An 8556-nucleotide genomic window follows, 5' to 3' on the forward strand; every position below is an offset into this window, starting at 1 on the left:
TTCTTAAAGTCTAATTTCAGCCAAACCTCCTTCAAAACACAGACGTATCCCTCAGAATAAACTTTGTTTGTGAAAAGTGCAAAGTGTGCAAAATATTTGAGTGTTGCTTCCCCTCCAGAAACATCCCACATGTGGCTACATTCAGTTAAATCTTCATAAATTTGACACCAAATTGAGATCAAAGCTTCTTATTTTTTTGCCGTGCTGGATAATTTACTTTTCGCAGGTGGATATTGAACTGTCGGATGCAAAGCGCTGGAGAAATTCCTTGGAGGTGAACACATGTTCCACGTTAAGGTTTTACAACTTTCCATGCATCAATCTTTTTATTGCTCTCAGGACTGATGGCGGACAAAACAGATCCCAGCTGAGAAAGTGGTAGAAACTAGAAAGGTCACAAGCATCATTTCTAAAAATGTAACACCAGGGAATTACAGTCACTCTGAAGTTTTTCTGATTTATAATAGCCCCAATTTTTGGGCTGGAGCTGCAACAATTTCGCGAGAGTAAGTTTACTTAGGTAAAGAAAGAAAAAGTGGTGGAATTCATGTTAAGTAGGCCATTACACTACTTTGACGGATAAAAAAAAAACATCACTTTTATTTTTAGGTATAGCACCGGTTTCCACAGTGCAGTGAAATGAGGCAAAGTGGACAGCGATACCCCGGTAATCTGTTTATTCACGGGGATGGGGAGGCTCCGCTGCACAGTATCAAAAAATATGTGTAAACAGCATAATCCAAATAAGACCGGCTCCTAATATGGTCAACAGCAGGATTACTGCGTGTGTTTGCAGAGCGACTGTTATCCTGCACCTGCACGAGGTGGAAGCCTGCAAACTGAGGAGCCGGCGAGCCGAATGAGCCGTTAGCCGAGCAGCATCGGTCCAATCGGCACTGGTCCGCCCTCGTTCTTAAACAAGTTCTCCCCGTCACGTGTTTATGGACGAGCTGTCTCGATGACAGCGAGCGACGCTGGCATTCGTCCCAGCAGCACCTGTGAAATCCACGAACACGAGGAAACCACAGAGGAAGAAGGCTGAAGAGAAAACAAAGACAAGAATCAAAGGTTTACGTTTAACAGGGAGAAGGAGCCTATTGACTCAACCCTAACGAGGCCGTTTGCCACGTTTGGACCCGAGAAGCTGTTTTTCAGTCCTGTGGCAGTGTTTTACACACACACACACACACACACACACACTCACACACACACACACACTCCAGTATTGATTGGTAAAGGGGGGATTCTCTGTGGCGCAAATGGCAGTGAAACAGACTGGAGAAAACACACCTTTCAAGGCTCATGGAAGACAAATGAGATGACGAGAGCTGCCTCACCATCAGTGCTGGGCATGTTACTTTTAAAAAGTAGCTCTAGTTACTTATCCTGAAAAGTAACTGAGTTAGTAACTGAATTACTCCACAATAAAAGTAACTCATTGCCAGAGTTACCACTTTCCTTTATCACAAAATGAAATAGTTTAACAATATGAAGCACTTCTAACTCTCTGTAGTGTAAAATACATAAATCAAGCTTTCACACAACTGGGAGACAGACAGTACTTTAAGTACTTTTTGAAAGAAGTAGTGCCTACTTCATCCTTGAAAACAGCAACTTCACCTCTGAGTGATTTTTCGATACACAGCAAGCGCATGAGAACAGCTGATGAGACTAAAATCATGATTCCATCAGGATGGAATTCATCATCCATAACTTTTTCTGATTTCGGTTCAATTTATTTATTTCAAACAACACATTTTTATTCATGGCCGTAAGACCAGGGCAGTGGACACCTGGGAGAACTGTACATTATTTAGCAGTTTTTGGCTTAAAAAACAAAAATTCTCTGGTAAAATGCCCAGGAAAGGAGTTGTGTTATTTAAATCTCTTGTCCTAAAGGCTGGAAGTGACCACACAGGCTTCAGCTGGGATGATTGGCTCCTGATCATCGGCGGCTGACGGGTTTCACAAAAACAAAACACAAATTAGTCTCATGTCTTAGCTTGAAAAGGAGAGCAGCCACGTTTGCTTCGACAGGAAGCCTCCTCCTCACCACTCTGATCAAAGCGCCGACAGTGAAATCCGCAGCAGACTTCTTAGACTGAGCAAATCCCAAACGTGAGGCGAAACAAACAAAAGCAGCCCTCATTAGTGTAGAGATCACAGAGGGTGTGTGACGCCACAGAGGTTGCGGTTCTGGCATTGAGACGTCGCAGCTCTGCAGATGCAGCTGCTCGTCTGGAGCGTTCGGGACGTCTTATCAGGACGGCGATCTCCGAGTCGAGAAGTACACGACTCCGGCGAGTCGGAGCACACACGCCGACGACGCTGCGGCGTCTGGTTCACACAGGCGTCGTCTCCCGGGGAGCCGAGAGGTGAGTTCAGGCTGCTGGTGACGTCCCGGTGAGTCAGACTCCACTGACTGCATTTACCGCCAACACTTCCTTTGAAACAAAGGCAATCCGAGGGTTTCCTTTCCATCACCAAACAGAAACATGAGTCACTTTAACTCTCAGAACTGTAAACATGACGGAATCTGTCTGAGGACACTGGAATTACACTGTAAACGTGTCACGTTTCCTTGATACATGAAATCAGGCTCAGGCATCGCAGTCTAGTTTCATGTTTTCAGAACACACACCTCTCCTGTTCAGCTGCAGTTTAACCTTTAAACTCAAAGCTGAATTTGCACAGTTTTTCACAGTAAAGTAAATCGGTTGACTACTTTAAAACTACTCTGAATTTCTCCTCTAACTTTGCATCCCATCATCTAAACGATGAGGTGATCTAACGAACATGTGAAAAACAACAGTGAACTTTGCTGTGCTTGTATCTCTTTGTTTGTATTGCAAGAAACTTCAGGCAATACAAATTGCATTAAACACTTTCTACTTTCCTCTGGTGCATCTCCTCAGGGTTTCATATAATTGGAACAAACTTTAGAACAAATTTGACACTTGGCCCAAATCTGATTCCTTTTAAAAACTTCCCTTCAATAAAAGAAAAGAAAGAAAAAAAAAACAAAAAACTCGAAGCTGCACTTTGACCTAAATTTCTTCTGAGCCATTTAATGTTTCTTCTTCAGGCTTTATTTAATCATGGATGCCCTTTTATGTCTTATGTAAAGCACTTTGGGCTTCCTTTTTGTGTGAAAATTAAACACCTCTTGCCATTGCTGTGTTTTCTCATCTCGCTTGTTGAGATTTCAAACGCGTCTGCATGAAAATGGGACTGCTTGACCTCCAGGGGTCGCTGTGAATTATCAAAGGCCATGATTAAAAAATGTTTTCAGCGTTTCTAATGAGAAAATGAAGTAATTTTTGATCAGGAATCACAGCCCGAGGCAGAAGAAAATCTTGGCATCGTGAAACCAGCAGAAGAAAATCACTGTCGGTTGACTGGCGTTGTCAATTCGAGCAGGATTTTCCAATAGTGAGATTTGAGCGAAGCGCGCGGCGGCTGAAATGAAATGCACTGCTGCAAATAAGAGTTGCAAATTAGTTCTAGCCAATGTTACTCCAATAAGAACTGTCCTGAGACGACCCTAAAGGTCTGACCACGGAAAACAAGCCATTCGCTTCCCCTATTTGGGCGGCGGCGGCAGCGGCGGTGGACAATCTGATAGAGTTATCTATCATCACGCAGGCCGCCGAGGACACGACGCACGGAAACAGACATATAGCTGGGTTTGTCTCAGCCTGAGCCCTTCCTCTGCCTCATGGACCAGAGGCTGCTGATAAAGCGCTCGCGCCCGTCCCCTCCCGTCTTGAGCCATCTGGATCCAGGCGGCGGCGTGGCAGTCGTCCCGCCTTCATCTCCCCTTCAGGGCAGCGAATTACCACCAGCCAAACGCTGATAAATGTTGGATGCGGCCACCGAATCTGTGTGCTCTAGCAGCCACTCTGGCAGGTCACCAGCCTCATTCAGAGGTTCTCTCGATTCTAAAAATCCAGTCAGTTGGCAAAATAGCGAAAGTTTTGGGGAGATGCTGAAGCTCAGAGGAGTCGGTTTAGATTCTCGACTTGATTGGCTCAGCGGCTCCTCATCATGGCTGCTGCCGCGGCCGCTACCGTGGCACTAATGTTTTGTAAAACGAGCGTGAACTCCCCCGATTGTGCATACTTGCATGAGCATTAATAATGCATCCATTCCTAATCATTTGCTCAATTTCAGCCTTCGTTGGCTGCGATAATCACCTCCTCTGAATCAGTCCTCCATCTTGGATAATTTGAACTCATTATTCCACCAGTTGTTCTCCGGGAGAAATCGTTGTGCCTCGACACCATGTCCATGTTTGAGGTCTCATCATCGTGTGAATGGCTTTTTTGTTTCCCCACCCTTTCTGTTTTAATGGAACAGATAAGCTTCCTGTGCAGCACTCAGAGTGTGTGTGTGTGTGTGTGTGTGTCTGTGTGTGTGTGTGTGTGTGTGTGTGATAGGGAGAGCGTGCCCAAAATGAAAACCCATCCTGTTTCTCCTCAATCTCCAAACACTTGTTGATGACACCAGCTGCAACCACTGCAGCAGGTGTGTGAGCGCGAGTGTCTGTGTGTGTGTGTGACTGTGTGTGTGTGTGTGTGCGAGCAAACTTTCTTGCTTTCAGGTGTGACAGATGCCGTTTTTCTCCAACGCGTCCCACAGGCTGCAATCCTCAGAGAACCTTGAGCAAAACAAACATTAACAGAGAACATAAAGTCCAACACGATCACCTCGTGTTTGCAACACATGGGGCGGAGTGAGCACCCTCACGCCAGAGAGGAGTGATTAATCTGCTCTAAACAGGAGGCCGGCACTGTACGAGGAGTAAGGTCATTACCAAACACCGGCTACATTGTGTTTAGGGACCGAGATACTGATGGTCTGTCAGGGAAAGATGGAGAAAGGAAGAAAAACAACGACAGAAGGAGCTTTATATTGAGACTACAGGGTCCATTGTGTTGTAGGTTTAGTGGTCTGAGGGACTATTTTTCAACTTTATTACAAGTATAAACTTCAAAATGAATTATATTATAAACACATGGTGTTCTGAAGAACTTTAAAAAGTCTTGCCGGGTTTTAGCTGGTGATCACAGAGAGGAAGGAGAATAGAAAATACATGGAAATATGAAGTCCATTACACATGGGAAGAGTCACGCTCCATCACCTCGCCGCTCAGCGTGAGAGACCCGGTGCGTACATCACTATAAATAGTTCTCTCGCTGGCAAATGGAGAAGAAAATTATGCTATCTGACAACAGCTTGTAAAAGAAAATCTGTTCAGGACTCTTCAATGGTTTAATAGACTTGATTCTCCTGCTCGGAGCATTCATGTGGCGGAGGACAGGACTGTAAAAATCCTCCGAAGCGCTTAAGAGAGATCTCTGATCACTGCTCGAGTGCCGCAGCGCCACCAGCTCCTCATGTGGCATTGTGGGACTTTAAAGAGAGTCATCGGAGCGTCAGATCAGTCAGAACGCAGCCTGAACCAAATCATAATGAACCCACAATGCACACATCGTTACCGGCTCGACAAACAGAGATGAAAGCGCGTGAAATAAAGAGCAGGTTCGGCCTGAATCTTCACAGCAGGACGACACCTGCTCTCAACGTACAGAGGAAATGCATTATGCTGTTAAAGGGGGATTACGCTGCTTAGCTTTACCAATTTAATATCAGGACGTTCAGATTCTTTATGATGTGCAGCGCAAAGGTTTTCTGCAGCAGGAAGCGAAATTAGAGATGTTACAGTAACTCTTAGCTCTTTCTCATAATGAACCCATGCATAAAGTTTCTTCACGCACGTCACAACAGGTGAAAGTTCACATTTCGTTTTTAGTGTTTTGAATTTGTTTTTACAAAATAAGATTCTGCCTCTGTCTGTTCTGAAAACCATGTTTGCATCCTGCAAAATATGGATCAGCGGCGGCTGACAATCCACTGCGTCAGCTTGGTCCGGCGAGAACAAACCATGTGCCCCGGTCAGCACGGGTCGAGGCCGCACAATGGCGGCGCATCACGATGCTGCTGGTGCTCACAAACAAAAGCCGCATGTGGCCACAACGCCGGGAGAACAACGGCTCCCCGCTCCCGGCAGGACGTTTCCAATTTAACCTGCAGAGTCTTCAAAGCCTCAGAACTAACAACGCATTTGTTTTTTGGAATCGCTGATTCAGTGTATGATCCGAGCAGAGATCAGAAAACCCCGGGACGGCAGGTGTGTGTTCAGTACCGGTTCATGTGGAGCGAACCACTGGAACGAGCCTGTGATTCATTATTTGTGTAACCCGACAGAAGGGCTCATGTAAAATAAATGATCCGGCGCACATAAAAGAAGCCGGATAATGACATAAAACCGAGCAAGGAAAGAGACTAGTGGTGATTAGTCCTGTCCAAGTGAGTGAGGAAAGATTACAGCAGTAAAAAGTGTCTTTTGCAGAGTGTTTGGTTCCTTCAGTCAGGCTCATATTAACAATGTTAAGTGGAATTGTTGGTAAATGAAATACAGTGACTGATTTCCTCAACTTTCTTATGAACTATTAAAACATCCTGGACCGGTTTTGTTTGAGATTAAGTAGCCCTGCTGGGAAGACAGAGTGCTCACTTGTCAGGTAAAGTGTGTGTGTTTGTGCCGGTGAGTTTTGTCTCGGCTCAGAAAGAGATATCATCCTCAAAACGCCGTCCTGGCACCCGAGGCCGGGCCGAGGAAGACAGGTTAATGAAAAACTATTGATCCTCCCGCTGTATCCCAGGAGTTGAGAGAAAGTAACACTAATACTTCCGAACTTTGTTTTCCTCGCCTCTTGACACCCCGACCGCCGGGCGGCCGCCCCGGCCGGAGCGAGAGGAGACAGCAGCAGAATAAAAGGACGGCGAGGAGAGGCGGCGCGTGTGAGCGGCGACGCCGCCAGTGTCGTTTAGCAGAGAATAAAAGGAGGACAATGAAGGTGAACGGGAACAGAGGGAGCTTTCAGCCCTGATCCGGCTCCCAGCTCCGCAGAGAGACAGAGGGGGGAACGTCACCGTCTCGTTTCAATCAGAGCAGCAGGTAAAGCTCTTTCACTGCTTCGCATCGCCGGAGGAAAACGGACCACCCCGCCAATTTTACACATTAAATTCTAGTTATAGGTCTTGTGGAAAGTTGGATTTGGGTTTTTGTGGCTCTAGAAGAAGCTACATGGACTGCCTGGGGCGTACTGAGAGACTTCAGACTGAAAAACACACAACTGCTGCGTTTATAGCGCCGGATTTTTCATCCGACGTCACAGTCCGACGTCAGCGCCCCGTTCGGCCAGACGACGACGTCTTTGGAAATTAAATTAGCGGCTGTTAGCCACGCCCACTTAACCTCCGTATTCCGGCCTACAGGTGAGATCGGTGGAGCTCGTCTCCTGCCTTTAGAAAGCAGGCGGAGGCTGAGGTGCAGTGAGGACACCGGCGTGGGGAGAACATGCAAACTCCACACAGTGGAAACAGTTTGTAACAGCCTCAAAACTACCCATAATGCAACAGAGAAGGGTTTCTTTTGGACATTTCACTGTGTTTTGCACCAGAGGGTTTCATTAAAATGGGCTTTATGTTGAGAATGAGGGATTTTCTTAAAATATAGACATTTTCATATGGGCTGCATCAAAACAAAGAAAAACTTTAAAGTTTAAATCTGAAGGTCATTATGACACAGTTTTACCAGTCAAGATGAAACTGGGATGTATTTGACCCCTCGAATAAGATCTGGTTTAGACATATAGAACTTGTTAAGATGTGGAGGACAGAAGATAACAAAAAATAAGACCGATGTATCTAAAAAAATAAAAAGCATTAGTGTTTTTAAGGGAACTCATATATATTTATATTTCATTTCATTGTGACTTTGCTTCTGTGTTGGTCAGGTTTTCATTGGAAGAAAGATCCTGATCTCAGTCTGTCTTCCTGATGAAATAAAGGGTGAAAAAATGTTCAAAAAAAATTATCCGGCAAGGCGAAAGTACAAAAAAGAATTATGGTGACAAACAAATTAACACAGAAAAAAAGCCAATATTAATCAATCCCTGTTGGATTAAATGTGCTACGGCGGTCGGCCACAGCACCATGTGCTTATTTCATTATTTGAGGTTAAAGCCGAACTGCAGGCTCAGGCTATCAGCCGGTCCTCCGTTCACCCTGTGATAACCGCAATCTTGCAGGTTCACTGCGTGTCACAGTCTGTGAGACGGCTCTAATAAAATCTCGGTTGCGAGCTGTCAGACAGTCTGATTGTGTGATGAATACCTTGTGGACCGCGGTACTTTAATGCACCGCTGTGGCAGAGCAGACACAGTGTGAGGCTTTCCCGGGAAAATTTCCGTGAAGTTAGCGCGGGCCGTCCTCGTCGGAGTTCTGATGGACCCGTCGTCACAGCGCAGTCCCCAACCGCCGTCCACATGAAGACGGTTTCACACACGAGGCCTCGATGTCTGTTGAGGTCACGTCATGACCTTGAGACTGCTGTGCAGCTCTTCATCCAGCTCGCCGCTCCTCTTCCTCCTCTCATATACAGCTGAGCAGGAGTTCTTATGCATCGACCACATCCATCTCAGAATT

This window comes from Salarias fasciatus, chromosome 12, assembly GCF_902148845.1.
Source record: "Salarias fasciatus chromosome 12, fSalaFa1.1, whole genome shotgun sequence".
Taxonomy (NCBI): domain Eukaryota; kingdom Metazoa; phylum Chordata; class Actinopteri; order Blenniiformes; family Blenniidae; genus Salarias; species Salarias fasciatus.